This window comes from Lissotriton helveticus, chromosome 7 (genome assembly GCF_964261635.1).
Source record: "Lissotriton helveticus chromosome 7, aLisHel1.1, whole genome shotgun sequence".
NCBI classification, from domain to species: domain Eukaryota; kingdom Metazoa; phylum Chordata; class Amphibia; order Caudata; family Salamandridae; genus Lissotriton; species Lissotriton helveticus.
Window position 1 is genome coordinate 1,294,808,657 of NC_136068.1, and position 18,350 is coordinate 1,294,827,006.

At 48.2% G+C, this 18,350-nt stretch overlaps 1 protein-coding gene across 4 annotated transcripts in view; it reads right to left on the reverse strand.

The window, feature by feature from the left end:
* The window catches only part of UNC13D (unc-13 homolog D), an 880,699-nt gene that overhangs the window by 22,190 nt on the left and 840,159 nt on the right, over positions 1 to 18,350 (reverse strand). The gene's annotated exons all lie outside the window — the stretch shown is intronic.

Genomic DNA, 18,350 nt, shown 5'->3' on the forward strand with positions numbered 1-18,350 from the left:
TCATTGACCATGAGGGCAGCTCTAGAAGTCCACAGTACTCGTAGTGGACGGGCAGTTTACAATAATGGGTGGCGGAGGACACTGTATTTTATCCGTCTGGGTACTACCATCTTTCTTTTCCACTACGGTCGACAAGGTGTTGGCATGAGAGTAGCTAGGTGCAAGCAGGACGGGCATCTGGCCACTGGTGCTGCTACCGAGATGGAGCGCTAGCTCTTTCTTAACAATGGCCCTCATCTATACCTCTAGTTCCACTATCAAATTCCTAACCCATGGAGGACAGTCAGAATTTCTGTAAGGGATTAAGGGGGGGGGCTCTACCACTCCTCCCGATCTTACTGATTCCCCCTCACTGGAACAGGTTTCTGAGCTAGACTTTTTGTTTGATCCTGCCCCATTGCCAGGTTTTCGCCTTGTAGCTTTTGCTTGTGTGGTAATTGTTCTGCCTTTGCGGTGTCTTGGTTTAACTGTGGATGGATGTGTGGGTGGTGACAAGATCAGGTGTTGCCCGGGTGGAGATTTTCAAGGACTATGAATAGAGCCCAGGCTAGATTCTTCTGAGATAAGCGGTCCAGAGGGTTGGGGGAAGAGTTAGTCGCCTCTCGGTGTGCTCAATTTCTGGTGATACTACCCCGAAAGCTCTCTGGAGCATTCTGTCAATTGAAGTTTGGGGGAGTGGGGCCGGTAATAGCACCAAAGGGTTTTTATTTGATACACAACCACGCTTCCCCATAACCAAAGCGGTCACAGACTCGAGGGTCAGATTAATCAACCGATTACCGAACTACTGCGTTCGGAACTGGTCGAAAGCCTGACAAACCCCCGGCCCTGAGAAGGCAAGAATGCAACGTTAATGTAAGAATAGCAGCAAAAGGGGGCAAGTAAACACAGTCCTCAAGGTACAAAATACCAAAGGCAAAACGGGGTCAGAAGCCCATGGTCAGAACAATACAACGTGGGAATAAGTTTAACAGCAATAGAGCAGAAGAAACACAGTCCATAGAGGGCAAGGCGCTAGAGGCTATCAGGGTCTGAATGCTGAGGTAAAAAGTGCAACGTGAAGATACGTTTAACAGCAATTGGGCAATAAAGCACAGTCCATAAAGTGCAAAGCGCTAGAGGCTAAATCCTGAGAACAGAGATGCAGCATAGGAATATGTTTAGCAGCAATAGGACATAAAAAACACAGACCATAAAGTACAAGGTGCTAAATGTTAAAGGAAACAGACCCTTAAGGACAAAAGTGCAACGTGGGAATAAGTTTAGCAGCAATAAGGCATAAAAACACAGTCCATGAAATGCGGGACATTGATGGCTAGCGGGGTCTAAACCCTAAGGACAAAAGTGCAGTGTGGAAATGTGTTTAGCAGCAAAAGGGCTTAAAAAACACACAGACCATAAAGGGCATGGCGCTAAATGTTAACAGGAACTGACCCCTGAGGACAAAAGTGCAACAAGATAGAAAGTTTAGAAGCAAACGGACAAGTGGGCACGGTCCCTGGTGTGCAAAACACAAAAGGCTGTCAGAAACTGGCCCCAAGGGACAAAATGTGACATGCGTGGTATTTAGTCAGCTGTGGTGGGTGTATGAGCAGATTACCATTAATAAAATACATTGGATACTGTCCCAGTGTTAGCTTTTAAATAAGACCAATAGGGTACAGTTATCCGGCTCTATCAAGTCCTATCGAGTAGGCTAAGAAAGAAACCAGTTCCAGCTAGGTGCGTGGGGGGGCACTGTTCACTGCAAACACAGGGGCTGTTGCGGAGGATGGTTCACAGTACCTTTCTGCCGACTCTTGTAAGACGCGGAGACCTGGGCCCTTGGAAATAAGGGCGGGGTGGCCCTGCCCTGCCTCTTCCTGGCCTGTGACGGGCAAGGATGGGCCCGCCCTTCGCCCGGACTTTGCCCGGGCGCCTCCCACACTGCGGCGGTGGAGGCAGCGATATAAGCGCGATGGCCACACCTCCCTTTTACCGGCGGCACCTCGTGTGGAGCAGGGAACGTTGGGACATGTAGTCCTTTGTGGCTCGGTGCAGCGCTAAGTGTGGCAGGAAGCGCTGTCTCCGCAGCGAGGTCCGCAGGTGCTCCAGTCCCCCTGCTCAGCTCGGCAAGAGAAATAGATTAGCCCCGAGCCCCTGATCACAAGGGCAGCAACAGCAATACAGAGATTAACAGTCCCGCGCCGCGGTGGTGGAGGCAGCCCTATAAGCGCGATGGCCACACCTCCTTTTTACAGGCGGCACCTGGTGTGGAGCAGGGAACGTTGGGACATGTAGTCCTTTGTAGCTCAGTGCAGCGCTAAGTGTGGTAGGAAGTGCTGTCTCAGCAGCGAGGTCTGCAGGTGCTCCAGTCCCTCTCCTCAGCTCGGCAAGAGGAATAGATTAGCCTCGAGCCCCTGATCACAAGGGCAGCAACAGCAATACAGAGATTAACGAAAACCAATAAATAAATGCACAATGCTTTTCAACTACAATTACATAGAATCTCACATTGCTTCTTCCAAAAAATCGCTAACATCAAGCATTGTCTTCCTTTTCAACTGCTTACTGCAAACAGATAGTAAACCCCCCCAAGCATTTCTACACATTGATTTGTACTAAATGTGTGTTGGTTCTGGCCAGATAGGCAAGATGTGTCTGATAAACTGCAAATTGAGGTTTCAACTTCTGGTATAAACATAACATCTCTCTTGGTGATAGAACAGCACACAGGACCAGGGGAGAGGTTACTGTCTTTACTTCCATTTGAAGGGGATGCCGTTTTTGAGATTACCATGCTCATTTCTTACCATTCTGAAGTTCCCAATTTACACACAGGAGACACCAAAATCAGTAAAAGAAACAAGCTGTTAAAGGAGATTAAAATTATAGGGTAAGGCAGTTTAAAGTTTCATTCAGGGTGAAGCTTCTATCCCCTGATAACAGAATATATCTTCATTTGAAGAAGCAATTCTGGAGTAATATATCGGATTATTGCTGGCTGTCCATTTATAGAAGCTGCACCGGCTGGTCTTTCCAGCAAAATACTCCCATCTGGAGTGGGCTGTCAAGGTAGAAAAAACGTGGGTTATAAATCTCAACATCAAGACATATTTGGAACGATTGGCCCAAGCTACCAAGAAGGGCTTTAACACACACATAAGAATAGTTCAGAAAAAAACTTGTTGATGTTCACCACTGAATTACATTTTGGAACTGCTAGTTACAAAGGACATAAGAGATGAAGCCTCCAAAAGCCACATATTTAGAAAATTTCACAGATTTCATCTCTTTCAAACACAAATTGTGTTTCTTGAAAGCCTCAATTTCACAACTTTGCATATCACTTTCAGAGACTGCAATCATTGGTGAAGGAAGATTGCTTGATCCCTCCATGTGCCTTGCTCCTCCAAAATGTTCTTAAAGAACTGAGGAAATTTGTTAAGACTTTCAGTGTGCTGGAAAGTTTTTCTTTTAATAAGTTCACTTGTGGGTTTTACTGGTTTAGAGGTTATTTCCAGAGTCAGAAATATGACAAAATTGGAAATCTGGATCATGATACTTGAAGTGTCCTCTAGTGGAATTAACACAGAGATAGTCTAAACAAAGGCAGTGGAGCAGCAAAGTGAGGTTACAGAATCCAGAAATCAAGGAGGTAAATCACAGAGTAGAGCAGAAACCAAAAGCGGTAAACCTTTCGACGAACAAGAAAGATGGCTTTAGCCCTACTTTAGAATTTATGACCGAGACGTTCAATGTTTAAACAAGGAAAATGGAAAACAGCATTCTGGGTTGTGGATCTTGTAGACCATCCAAAAGTTATTTTCCAATGTTTTTTCTAATGCAATGTTGGGTTATTTCCCAACACAGCAGACATTCAGCATCAACTGGCCTCATCCCTGCATCAGGAAGTCCTCATAGACAAGGGTGCAATCCAAAAGGCTACTTTTATATCTGAACAGGGTTACATTAGTATTCTCTTCCTAGTCCTAAAGTCAGATAAGAGATGTTTTCATATTCAAACTGAAGTTCCTAAATGGAGATACAAAAATACCCATTTGTTCATTTCTGTTGCTCAAGACTACCATTGGTGCCTCCAGTTCAGTTAAGGGCAGGTGATTTGGTAATTTATCTGCCATCCATTTACTTTGGCTAATATTCCACAGTTTTCTACTAAACTACTCAAACCATTGACGATTTTGCTGACAAAAAATGGTATGGGTTTCAATATTTAATTACACCAAATTTTATAATACAATCTCCATTTCTTCAGCGTTCTTATATATCACACTTGCACCTGTATGTGTAGTTTGGTGCTTTACATTGTACATTAACCCTACTAATAACCAATTTAGAAAACTGCTAGTAACCTAAACAGATAGCACAGTTCTTGGAAGAGGTGAGTGTGACCTTCCATCTACCGGAATACTAAGATTCATAGAAAACTAAACAAAATAAAGTACTACTCCCTTTATCTTTTACATTCCTGGGCTTTGAGAATATCTTCTAGAAAGCAATCTTATAAAGGCCCCAAAGAACAAACATAGTAGGAGTTAGGAAGGCTGTTCTCTTTAAAAAAAACATTCCACGTAGAGACTTCAACCACAGTGAAAACCTGTTCTCATGTTCCAACAAGCAATAGATCTAGGACCTACACACTTTTAACGTCTGGAATATATTCAGGCAAATGCATTATGAATGGGATTCACCTACATGAGTTTTGCTTCGTGTACCCAGCAAACAGATAGCTGTAACTGCAAGGCAAGTATTTGTAAGAGCCCAACATTGTCAGACATTAGTTGCTTAGGTTGGAGCTTCCTGTGTTACGCAGTTCAAACAAGGGAACTTTGCTCTCCAGCAATCCCATGTCATCTCATGTGGGTTCATTTGGTGTTAAAAATTTGATCTAGGACAAGATTCTGTTTTTCCATAATGTTTAAGGTGGACAACTTCTTCTCAGTTAGATACATACATCTTCTGGAGGGTAGGTAGCCCAACACTGGCTGAGACAGTATGCACTTTTGGCAATAGGTCACTGAATGAGAGATTTCAAAACATACAATTCACATCTTAGGCCAATGCGCTGTTTTTTTCAATAACTTAAAACAATACAGCAACACCCAAAAAATGTTCATAATTTCATAATTAGCCATGCCACCCTGCCAGCACCCATCCTGTGTGCTGGCGGAAGCTAGCTCTATTTCTTTGCTCCTGCCAGGCGGGGGCAGTTTTTTTTTCTGCTACTGCCGGGCAGGAGCAAAGCTATGCTCTCTGCCCAGGAGAGTGCAGGCAGGAAGTTGGATTTATATTCCCTGCCTGCACTCTCCAGGGCAGTGAACATGACGGTGTCCCGGGGGATGGGCTCCCTGGAACCCTACCTCTCTTCGGGTCTAAGTGATTTGGGTCCCCTGGGCTCAGGCTCGATGTAGAACAACAATGCTCAAACAGGAAGTTGTCACCACTTTTGGTAGGAAAGAGACAAACCATATTTTCTGGAAATAAACTGGTGTCTGGAAGGTGCAAAGGAAGCGCCTGAAGCTCGCTAATCCTCCTGGCCAATGTAATAGCCACTAAGAAGATAATTTTGATTGTCAAGAGATGTAGAGGGCAACTATGCATGGGCTCGAAGGGTGAGCATATCAAAAATGTTAAAACCAAATTATGGTACCATTTGGGCACAATGATGTATTTTGGAGAAAACGTGATCAATTCCTTTGACAAAACGGGTCACAACTGGAGACTGAAACAGGGAGGACTGATCCAGCAACCGCAAGAAAGCCAATGTGGCTGAAAAGTACCCTTTAACTGTGCCCAAGGCAAAGCCTTTCCGAGCTAACTATTGAACAAACAACAATACCTTGTACAAAGGTGCAGAGAAAGGATCAACATGATTGTCAGTGCACCAAGCTACAAACCTGTCCCAATGACAGGTGTATACAGTCTTTGATGATGGATGTTTGGCTGCCTAAATAACTTTGCAGACTTCTGATGGGTGGTCAGCTGCCACTGCTCAGTCTCCATGCATGAAGGAGGAGCATGCGCAGGTTCAGGTGTAGAACACTGCCCTGTTGTTCTGACAGAAGGTCCTCCCGAAGAGGAGGCCTGATCGGAGGACCAATGCTCATGCTCAGGAGTTCAGGATCCCATACTCTCCCTGCCAAATTCAAAGCCACAAGGATGACTTGGGCCTGGTTGTTCCTGATCTTTTTGAGGACACCGGACAGAAGTGGTATCAGCAGAAAGATGTACAAGAGGCCTTAGTTACACTCGAGACAAGCTGTTCTTTTGAGCTATAGCCGCTTTGAAAACTCAAGCGCACAGAAGCGCTGACATTGCGCGTTCTAGGCGGTGGCGAACAGCTCTAACCAAGACTTCCCCACAGCAGAAAGAGACATTGCACCACCTCCGGATGAAGATGCCATTTGTGATTTGCTAGGCAACTTTGGCTGTGTTCGTCCCCCCTGGCGTTCAGAGAGCCCACCAAGTGTTGTACGACCAGGAATATGCCTGACGTACCAGCCATGTCTAGAGACGCAGGGCCTCTTGACAGTGGATCCATGACCCCACTCCGCCCTGCTTGTTGCAATACCACATGGCAGTGGTGTTGTCTGTGAACCTCTAAACCAGCCTTTCCTTGATGGAAGGCAGATAAGCTTTCAATGCCAGGCGTAACGCTATAAATTCAAACAGGTTTATGTGTAGCTGAGCCGCCGTCGGAGACCAGAGACCTCTGATCTCCACCTCTTCCAGATGGCCTACCCAACCCAGGAGTGATGCATCTGTCACCACTGAGCTCTGAGTGGGGAAGAGAGAGGGGTGTAATGCTGACCAAATCGCAGTTTATTCGTCTCCACTGAAGATCTTTAGCAGTTCCCTCCGATATCTGGACCAGGTCAGAGATTTTCCCAGTGAGCCCTCATATGCCAGCAGGCATGTATTACCAGTAGGATACAGAAGGCGGTGGGGCCCAGTAGCCTAAGAATCAGTCTCACCGAAACCCAGGATAGATAGAGGCTGAAACATTGGAATCATAGCCTGAATATATTTGATTTGCTGATGCAGAGGATAGGCCAGAAACTGCACTGCACTCAGAATGGCTCAGATGTAAGGGAGCGTCTGAGAGGGAGTCTGATCTGGCTTCGGCACATTGATAGTGAACCCCAGCAAATGCAAGAAGTCCCTCATAGTCTGAAGGTGGTCGACAACTGCCTGGGTCAAGCCCAACTTCAACAGTCCGTTATGGAGAAAGGTGAAGACTTGAACCCCTGACCTCCGCAGATGAGCTGCAACCACCGCCATCACCTTAGTGAACACCCAAGGGGCGCTGGTAATGCCAAAGGGGAGCTGAGTAAACAAAGTGCATGTGGCCCTGATTGATAAAGTGCCTCTTTTGACATGGTTAACCCCCTTTTTTTGTTGTAAATTGATGTGGTTTTGACTGTAGTGCACACGGTCTCTGTTAACTAGGTCCCCTGTGCGAGTGCTTCTTTCCTGAAAAAACATATCCACAATTGATACTTCTGCCCCCTGTCAGTCCCTAGTGAAGGGAAACTAGTGCCTGGGAGCTGGAGAGGGTCCCCTAGGGCCCCCTCACTAGGACCATGCCACTGCCCTTGCAGTTTGCATGCCCAAGTGAGGTGAAAAATTACGAAGTCGACAACGCACCCTGCCTGGGTGCAGTGCCTGCCAGCACTGCCTGAAGGTATAGGTAAGTCACCCCTCTAGCAGTCCTTACAGCCCTAAGAGAGGGTGCGCAATACTACAGGTGAGGGCATGTCTGCCTTAATAGATATGTACATACAATACGTAAGCCAATTTTTTAATATTGTAAGTGCCAGGGAAGCCAAAGAGAGTACATAGGCTGGAAAGTAGACAACTCGCATTCCCCATCATCATGATCGCTTCTCTTAAACCAGGAGTGATTGGTACCCAACAAATCCTTTTAATAAATCCACACCAGTGTGGGATTTATGAAACCAAGTACTCAGAGGGCCTCTTAGAGATGCCCCCTGTAAACCTACCAACCCTGGTGTGGTCATTGACTGGCTGTAGTCAGCCTGCCACACACAGACATGTTTCTGGACCCCAGGGTTGAGAGCCTACGGTCTCTGGGACCAGAAACAATGCAAATCCTGGGCAGAGGTGTCACACCTCTTCCCCCAGGAGGGGCACAGTGCTCGAAGGGGCAGCTCCGTAGGCATGTTGCCTTTTTAATGCAAACCCCAGCCTCTGCTGCTAGCAGCAGATGGCAGCCCCTGGTTTACACTGCCACTTTGAGCAGGAACAGTGGCGGGAAAAGCTAGAAAGACTAGGAGCTGTGCCCACCTTCACCTCCTCCACCTGAGGGATGGAGTTGGCAAAGTTAAGCACACTTTTCAGTCCCCTCCATCTTGAAGATGAGGGGACTCTTCCAATCAGGGTTAGGTCTATGCCCCCTCCCACAGGAGAGTGGCATAACTGAGGGGGTAGTCACTCCAGGTAAGATGCCCATTGGCCCTACCTCCTACCTCCATAAAACACCCTAAACTTTTGTATTTACGTGGCTCCCTGAGACCTCCAAACTAGTTCCTGCCGACTAAAAAAGAAAGCGGATGATGAAGACACCATTCAGAAGAAGACTGAAGACTCCTACCGACTTCGCCCTAGTCCTACTAGCCTGTCTGCAGCCCTCGATTATCCTGCAAACTGAGAAACAACGCCTGTCCAGCAGTCAGCGACTTCCACAAACCCTGGGAGGATGGCCTGCCTCTGAAGAAGACCAAAACTTCAGAGGACAGCAGCTCTGTCCCAAAAAAAGCTACACCAAGGACTCTGGTGCCCTCCTGATCCGCGATTCTTGACCACTGCACAAGAAACCTCCGGCCTCTGTCCAGGTGGCCCACTGATCTAGAAAAGGTTCCCCAGTGATCCTGAGTCCGAGTCCAGCATTGGCAGACCACTCCTGGACTCTACAACAATGCCTGCAACCTGAATCCAGAGGCTCCCCCCGACCGCAACTGGGTCCGGTAAGAATACAACATCAAAGGACACCCCTGCACCCAAAGCCCCAGGGCCAGGATGAGCTGAACCAAAGGTGCCCCTACAACCCCTTGCATCTCAACTTACTTCTGTTGTTGCTTATCTCCCTCCTGCAGCCTCCGGTGCGACGCCTGCAGCCTGTGTGTCCGAAGCAAGTTCTCCATTGAAAAGCTTTGGGCACCCAACGCTGGATTTGCACCCTGCACCTGGCCACCCCTGTGCCACTGGTGGTGAGGGTTAGGGGCTGCTTTGTGCCCCGTGCTTGCTCATACCCCCAAAGGTTGGCCCCCTGCAACCATTTACCTACCTACGAAGTGTAGCTTTGAGCACCCCCAGTCTCTATTGAAACATATTGAGCCAAACTCAGATTGTGACCTCTGCACCAAGCCGCCACTGTGGTGCAGTTTTGGTACTCACCCAACCCTTGCCTCTTGCTGACCTTAGCTCCCAAAGACTGAAATTATAAGTTGCATACTTACCTATATAACTGAATGATTGTTTTCCTCCATAGGATAACATTGAACTTGTGTCGACTTTTGAAAGTCTTAAGTATTTTCCTGCAAAACGTACTTACCGTATTGCAAAAATCTTGGCCTTAAAATATAACCAAAGCCTATTTTTATAAAATGTGTGTGGATCTTCTTTTTGAGTTGTGTGTCAGTTATTGGTCAACGTGTGTGCAAGAAGAACAAGTTACTTACCTTCGGTAACGCTTTTTCTGGTAGATACAATATCTGCCTGTGGATTCCTCACCTTGTGAATATCCCCTTGCGTCAGCAACATTCGGAAATTCTTTTTGTAGTTTCGCGCCAACGTGTACTTGGACGTCATAGAGACACGGCATCGCACGCGACTCCGCTGACGTCACCGACGCCTACAATAGGCCCACGCCGGCGGGATGACATCAGTTCCGCCCTTTTTTCCGTGCCTTCGAGGCACACGGAAGGACCAATGACAGTAGACATATACACAGTATACGCAGTACAAATATCAAGGTAACACACACAGTGTGAAGCAAATGCAAAAAAACATTTGAAATAACTCCTTGACAATAAAATAAATACATTACAGAAACTCTGGTATAGAAGAGTGGACAACGGGGAGGCGGGTGGGTCAGTGAGGAATCCACAGGCAGATATTGTATCTACCAGAAAAAGCGTTACCGAATGTAAGTAACTTGTTCTTCTGATAGATACATCTGCTGTGTGGATTCCTCACCTTGTGAATAGAGTCCCACAGCAGTCCCCACTCCCGGAGGAGGGTGTCCACTCTTCTAAACCAAGAAATCCTGGAGAACAGAACGTGCAAAATGACCGTCCCTCCTCACTTCGGAATCCAAGCAGTAATGCTTCGCGAATGTGTGGAGGGAAGACCAAGTTGCCGCTCTACAAATATCCTCTACAGGAACACCTCTAGCCAACGCTGAGGTTGAAGACTTAGCTCTTGTAGAATGAGCCCTTATACCCTCTGGTGGTTCCTTACCGGCCAAAGAGTAGCAGATCTTTATACAGAGGACGATCCATCTCGACAAAGTTCTTTTATGGACCGCTCTTCCTTTCTTGCAGCCAGCAAACACAATGAAGAGCTGGTCATCCAAACGAAAGTATTTAGATCTGTCCAAGTAAAAGGACACCGCCCTTTTGGGGTCCAGACGGTGCAACCTCTCCTCATCCTTAGGAGGGTGTGGGGGAGGATAAAAAGTAGGGAGGGTAATGGATTGACCAAGGTGGAAAGGAGTCACCACCTTAGGCAGAAAAGCAGCCCTGGTCCTAAGAACCATTCGATCAGCATGAATGGCCAAGAAAGGGGGCTTGTAACTAAGAGCTTGAAGCTCACTTACCTTCCTTGCTGAGGTCATTGCAATGAGGAAGACTGTTTTAAGAGTCAGAAGCCTCATAGGACATTTGTGAAGAGGCTCAAAGGGAGCACCCATTAAAAAGGTCAATACAAGATTTAAGTCCCACTGAGGCACAATAAAAGGAGTAGGAGGGAACTTATTTGTGAGGCCCTTCAAAAACCTTAAAACTACAGGAGATTTAAAAAGAGATGGCTGGTCAGGCAAACAAAGAAATGCCGACAGCGCTGAAAGATAGCCCTTCACTGTGGCAACAGCAAGCCCCTGTTGCGCTAGAGAAAGGGCAAACTGGAGAACATCAGACAAGTGGGCTCTCAAAGGGTCAATAGATTTCTCCCCACACGACAAATTTTGACCATCTATAAGAATAGATGGACTTAGTGGAGTCACGCCTGGCAGACAAGATAACATCCACAACGTCAGGCGGGAGGGAAAAGGAATTCAGGTTGCCCCGTTCAATCTCCAGGCATGAAGGTGTAATGTCTGGAGGTGGGGGTGTAGAACCTGCCCCTCCATCTGAGAGAGGAGGTCTGCCCTGAGAGGGAGACGGAGCGGCGGGTGAGAGGAGAGGTGGAGAAGATCTGTATACCACACCCTTCTTGGCCTGTCCGGGGCGACCAATATGACTTGGGCCCGGTCTTGGCGAATCTTCCTCAGAACCCGAGGAATCAAAGGTATGGGAGGAAACGCGTAAAGGAGTTGATTTCCCCAACTCAACTGAAACGCGTCCCCCAAGGCTCCTTGCATCGGATACTGGAGACTGCAGAAAGACAGGCAGTGAGCATTCTCGCGAGTGGCGAACAGGTCCACCTGAGGAGTCCCCCACATCTGAAAGATGTCGTGAACCACCTCCGGGTGAAGCCTCCACTCGTGGTCGGCAGAGAACTGCCGACTGAGACTGTCTGCACGAACGTTCAGAACTCCGGCCAGATGACTCGCCATCAGACAAATCTGATGGTCCTGAACCCAGGACCAGAGGCGTAGAGCCTCTCTGCAGAGACACTGCGACCCCACTCCTCCCTGTTTGTTGATTGACCACATCGCGGTCGTGTTGTCCGTGAAGACGTGGACTGAATGACCGCAAAGGGAGGGAAGGAAGGCCTTGAGCGCCAAACGTATCGCCCGCAATTCTAGAAGGTTGATGTGAAGCAACCTTTCCTCTGGAGACCAAAGACCCTTGACCTCCAAATCCCTCAGATGAGCACCCCACCCTAGAGTGGATGCATCCGTTATCACCATGGTCACCGGAGGAGGCAACTGAAAAGGCTTCCCCTGAGACAGGTTGCCTTCCACGCCCCACCAAGACCGATCCGCCGCAGCTTCTCTGGAGATCCTCACTGACTCCCTGAGATCTCCGTTGTGCTGATACCACTGCCTGCGGAGGCAACACTGGAGCGCCCTCATGTGCCAGCGAGCATGGTTGACCAACAGAATACAAGAAGCCATCAGACCGAGCAGGCAAAGGACCTTCAGGACTGGAACGACCGCTCCATTGTAAAATAAAGGAATCATTTCCTGTATGTCGTGAATCCTTTGAGGAGGAGGGAATGCACGACATATAGTTGTGTCCAGTACAGCACCTATGAACAGGTTGCGCTGGGAGGGCACCAGGTGAGACTTGGGCACATTTATCGAAAAACCCAACCTGTACAACAACTGGGTTGTCTCTCGCAGATGATGGAGCACTCTCTCTGACAACTCTGCTTTGATCAGCCAGTCGTCCAAATAAGGGAATACAGGAATCCGTGACCTTCTGAGATGCGCCGCCACCACTGCCATCACCTTGGTGAAGACTCAAGGCGCAGTAGTAAGTCCAAACGGAAGGACCGCAAACTGATAGTGCTGCGATCCCACCGTAAAACGGAGATACTTCCTGTGCGATTTCAGGATGGGGATGTGAAAGTACGCATCCTGCAAGTCGAGCGACACCATCCAGTCTTCTTCCAGCAGTGCCTGAAGAACCTGAGCAAGGGTGAGCATCTTGAATTTCTCTTGTTTCAGATAAAGATTCAAGATCCTGAGATCCAGGATTGGACGAAGCCTGCCATCCTTTTTGGGAATCAGGAAATACCGGGAGTAGCATCCCTGACCCCTTTCCTGCTCTGGGAACACCTTTATCGCACCCTTTTTTAACAGAGTTTGAACTTCCTCCTGTAGGAGTAACAGATGTTCCTCTGAGCAATATCCCTGGCAAGGAGGGTAATTGGGAGGGAATTCCCGAAAGGGAAGGGCATACCCATTTTCTACGAGATTGAGAACCCAAAGATCTGATGTAACCGATTCCCAATCCCGTAGAAAGTGGGTAAGCCGACCCCCCACCGGACCCACATGATCCTGAATGGCGGATCTAGGGCTGCTTTTCTGTGGCTGGAAGGTTGGAGGAGGTGGAGGAGGAAGAGGCTTGACGCCCTCGAGGACGTGCCCTTTGCTTTCCCCTGAAAGACCTATACAAGGTATTTTGCTGCTGCTGCTGTTGTTGCTGCTGTTGACCTTGTCTATAGGTACGAAAAGAAGAGCGCTCAAAACGTCTGAACTTCCTGGCCGTTGAACCTCTTACTTGAAGACCAAGAGACCTAGCAGTTGCCCTGCTATCCTTAAATCTCTCTAAGGCTGTATCTGCCTTTTTGCCAAAGAGTCCTTCACCATCAAAAGGCAGATCTAACAATGCAGACTGCACATCAGTAGAAAAATCCGAGGATTTTAGCCAAGCTGAACGTCTTGTGGCAACCGCAGTGCCCATGATCCTTGTAACAGAATCTGCAGTATCTAGACCGCTCTGGATAACTTGACGGGCTGCCGCTTGAGTATCAGATAAAACTTCCTCAAAGTCACCTCTGCAGTCTTCTGGAACCTTTGGAATCAATAAACGCATTGAGTCCATAAGTGCGTGCACATACCTTCCCATAAGACAAGTGGCATTTGTTGATTTTAACGCCATACTTGCGGAGGAGAAAGTTTTCTTGGCCACTTGATCCTGTTTTTTTAGCTTCCTTGTCACCAGGCACTTAGGGAAAAGCACCAACTGACTTTTTTGAGCACGCAGCTTGAATCACCAGACTTTCAGGAGAAGGGTGAGATGACAAAAAGGCAGGGTCTTCAGGAGCCACTCTATATCTCCTAGCCACACTTTTTGAGATAGCAGGAGCAGAAATAGGCTTTTTCCACACCTCCATAATGGGTTCAGTTAACGCCTCATTAAATGGGAGTAATGGTTCCACAGCTGAGCTCGGTGAATGGAGAACCTCAGTAAGTAGATTTGATTTAAATTCAACAGTAGGTAATGTTAAACCTAAAAGTCCTGCTGCCTTTTTCATTACCACGTGATATGGTTGAACATCCTTAGAGGGTGCATCTGGACCTGATGGCAACACCCACTCTGGGGAAAATTCAAGACCACTAGCATCAGCTAGCTCCTCGAAATAATTCTCATCCAGTTCACCTTCCTCCAAGTCTGAATGAGACTCATAATACCTCCGTTCTTCCAGGAGACGTTGAGCTTCTCTCCTAGATCTCTGTTTAACACGGATTGCAGCCGGATCCACTGTCGGAGCGCCGGAGCCGACGTCGGTACCGAATCCGAAGGCTTAGAAGGATGCTCCAGAGATTTGCTTGGAGCGGGCGACGCCGGTGCTGGAGTCGTCGACTTCGGTCGAGCCGGCGTCGACATCGGCGTCGACCTCGGTGGAGCCAGGTACTGCCACAGCGGAGTCGGGGCCGGCATATACGGCATGAAAGGTGCCGGGGTATAAGAGTGAGGTACACCCAAATTAAATGCCATTGGACCCATGGGACCCGAAGGTGCACCAGAGGGGTACCATGACCTTGAGAATACACCATACATAGCGTTGAGGAACGCTGCGCTGAAGGATCCTGACCTGGTGCTGGAAAAGGTGGATGATCACCCTCAGGTCGATCTCGAGGCAGATTCGAATCTGGTTCAACAACAGGAGCCGATTCCTCTTCCTCATTAGGAACTTCACCGACCTCTTCTTGAGCCGGAGACGGCACGAATGAACTTGCGACTCCGAAGGCGAGGCCTCGCCTTCTCGATCTGAAACCTCTTGTGGCGGGATCACTTTCGATTTAACCTTCTCGGGTGATCTCGAGCCCGACTTCTCACCCGAATGACGTCGAGATTCATGTATCCTTTTCTTATGCTTCTTATGCGACCTCGAAGCATGATCCGACGAAGACTTCGAAGCTGACGCCTCTCGAGATCTTGATCTTGACCTCGACTTCCTCGAGCGGGATTTTGAAGACTTCTTTCCTTTATCGGCTTTCAGTTTTGCCACAAGAAGCTTGGTCTCCCTTTCTCGCAGGGCCTTTGGATTCATTTTTTGACACGACGTACATCCATCGTGGTCGGAGCTCAAACACCAAATACAGTCCTGGTGTGGGTCCGTAACGGACATCATCTTTCCGGACTCCCTGCAGGGTTTAAATCCAGTCTTCTTTGTCGACATAATAAGGAGACAAAGAGGCAAGAGAGTAAAGAAACGAAGAAAAACAGTAACAGAGTTACCAAAAGCTACTGAGTATCCCGAAACCGTTAGCGTCGACGACGTGGAAAAAAAGGAACTGATGTCATCACGCCGGCGTGGGCCTATTGTAGGCGTCGGTGACATCAGCGGAGTCGCGTGCAATGCCGTGTCTCTATGACGTCCAAGTCCACGTCGCCGCGAAGCGACAAAAAAGAATTTCCGAATGTTGCTGACGCAAGGGGATATTCACAAGGTGAGGAATCCACACGGCAGATGTATCTATAAGAAATGTCTTACACTCCTCTGTGTTAGGCCTAAGACTACTCGCCCACACTACCACCAATAGAGCACTTTGGGTTTACATTGAGACCGGTATACTTTTGGGGAATCTCTTGGCTCTGTGCACGGTATAACCACTTAGTGGTATGCCATATAGAGAGACAGCATCCTACTTTTGCCTTACTTTTGTGAACTGCAGGCAACGTCTGTGGACCGGCAGGAAGGGTCTGTGAAAATAGGGGTCCTGCAAGTCCAATGATACCAGACAGGCCCTGAGCCAACGTGAGCATTTAAAATTTCTCCTTTCTGAGGCAGTAGTTGAGAAGGTGCAAGTCTAGTATGTGAGGCGGTGTCATCCCTCCTTTTTCGGTACCAGAAAGTAGTGGGAAAAGCAACCATTACCTACTTCTGATGTCAATAAGAAAAAGGGGAAGCAAATCCAGTACTTCCAAGACACTAGGTTATATAGGCCATTATTATAGACAATGTTCCAAATGCAATTATTTGCAAACACATAACAGGTTGGGATGCATAAAAGTTCCTACTAGTGAGAAATGCAAGGTAAGTAAATATTCAAAAACAGTTCAATCGAAACATGAACTAATATGTTTCAACCACATTAATTTGTTGAATGGACCACAAAAAACGATGTTAGGACGGGATTTGGCGTGCTCGCAGATGGAAATCGTGTCCTGTCATTTGCCTGAGGTTATGGACTGCCATCAAGGCAGGTGGTTGTTGGGCAGATCTCTGGCACTGTGTCCCACGAGACTTGTGGGAACCGTGTCTGCGGCACGAAAGGACCGAGGAACCTGTGGCTGGCCAGAAATGGATGCGCTTTACAGTCACCACAGTAGCCATGGAAGGGGCAAAAGGCAAAGTGGGGCAAAAGGCAAAGTGGGGCTGGAGTGGGGCCGTGCCATCGAAGGGCATGCCCAAAAGGGATGAAAAGCCACTTGACCTCAGCCAGGCATGGCGACGAAGTGCCACTGACGATGCAATCGCTCTACCTAGTGATTCGGTTGTGTGCGCTCCGTACTGTATAGTGAATTTTGCTGTGCCCCTGCCATCGACATTAGCCTGGGACAGGATAGCTCAGGCCTCCTCTGCGACCTGGGCAGAAACTGTGCAACTGAATCCCAAACTGTGTGGGAATACCAGCCCAAGAAGCATGTGGTGTTCATAGAAAGTGCAAGGCTGATGGAAGATAAAATCCTCTACCCTATGGTATCCAGTCTCTTGAATTCCTTATCCTGGGGGTCCATGGAAGGCACCACGGATAGCCTCTTCCATGCTCGTGACAGCCGGGAGCCGTCACGCATCACGGTGGGTGTTTGCGCAGGACGGCCCCTGGCCGTCCGAATCCCCGCACACTAATGGAAACGCCCGCACAGCGTGGAAATTGGAGGAGGGGGCTCAGACTGCAGCCAGAGGTGTTGTAACCGACTTGGAGAGACCAACTGGTTCCAAGGGCGAACATGTCAACGAAACCCCAAGAGGAAGGCCTCTCAGCACCTCGGGCCTGAAGGCACGCCAGAAGGAGTCGGCTAGGATCGGAAGAGACAGAGCATGGCTGCGCTAAACATCTTGATCTGTTGTGGAGTGATAGATGGCTCTGAAAACGTGGTGTGTGATGGAACCAGTTGTGGGATAGGCTCTGAAGTCGGCCGACTGCAGGAGCGAGATCGAAATCCATGGCATCTCCTCTGTGCCTGCTCAAGCAAATGTGAGTGGTGAGAGGGGGGCCGAGTCCCACTTTGGTTTCTTTTTAGACTTATCGGATGATTTGAATCCCAATGAAGACTTACCGCCTGAGCAGCTTTGACAACTCCTGAAGTGGGACCGGGTACAAATTTTGGACCGTGACTTAGACCAGTCAGAGCGAGGAATCCTCTTATGCTTGGTGATGTAAAGTTTTGCCTTACAGTCCCAGATAGCTTTCAGGTTCATCGACGCACAGTCAGTGCAGACCTTGGAGTTGTGACTCCACGCTAGACATCACAGGTACACCTGATGGGAATCTGTCACAGACATTTGTTTGTGACAGTCCCTCCCGGGCTTAAAATCTGTTGTTTTAGAGGGCAATATCCCTTGCACACTGTGTAAATTTGGTGACATATCAAGTAAGGTGTGTCTCTGAGAGATGAGAGAGAACTCCGGATGCACATGCGAGGAAAGAAAGGACCTCACAGGATGCACAATTGGCGCCTGTATAGGCTTTGCAGAGGATTTCCAGGGCAGAACGGTATCGGTGTGGAGCCGCACGGCACCACCTACCAGTTTGAAGAGGTATTGCTGAAGAGTTTCCGGATCCAGCATGGAGAATATTCAAATTCTGAAGAAGCTGCAGTTAGAAATCTATCAGAATCTCTAGTTGAAAGTATCCATCAGAAACAGAACATAGAAGAGATATCAAAGCAGTACCTCGCACATTTACAGGGAGGTCAAGGGAGTGGGCTCAGACTAAAAAGTGGGAGAAGTGGCCGTCTTGTTGGACCTGGCAATCAAGGCATTAGTGCTTCATCAACTTATACACCAACACCCATGTTATAGCGTGGCAGATATCAAGAACAGGCACCCCATACCTGTGGTTCTGGTGTAATGGACTTTCAAGCCCTTGGGAGACTGATGTCTTGCCAGTGCAGAACAGGTCTTTATGTAGAGGACTATCTACCTTGATAGGGTCCACTTCTGTACCACCCTAACATTCTTTACACCTCAGAAACCAATGCATC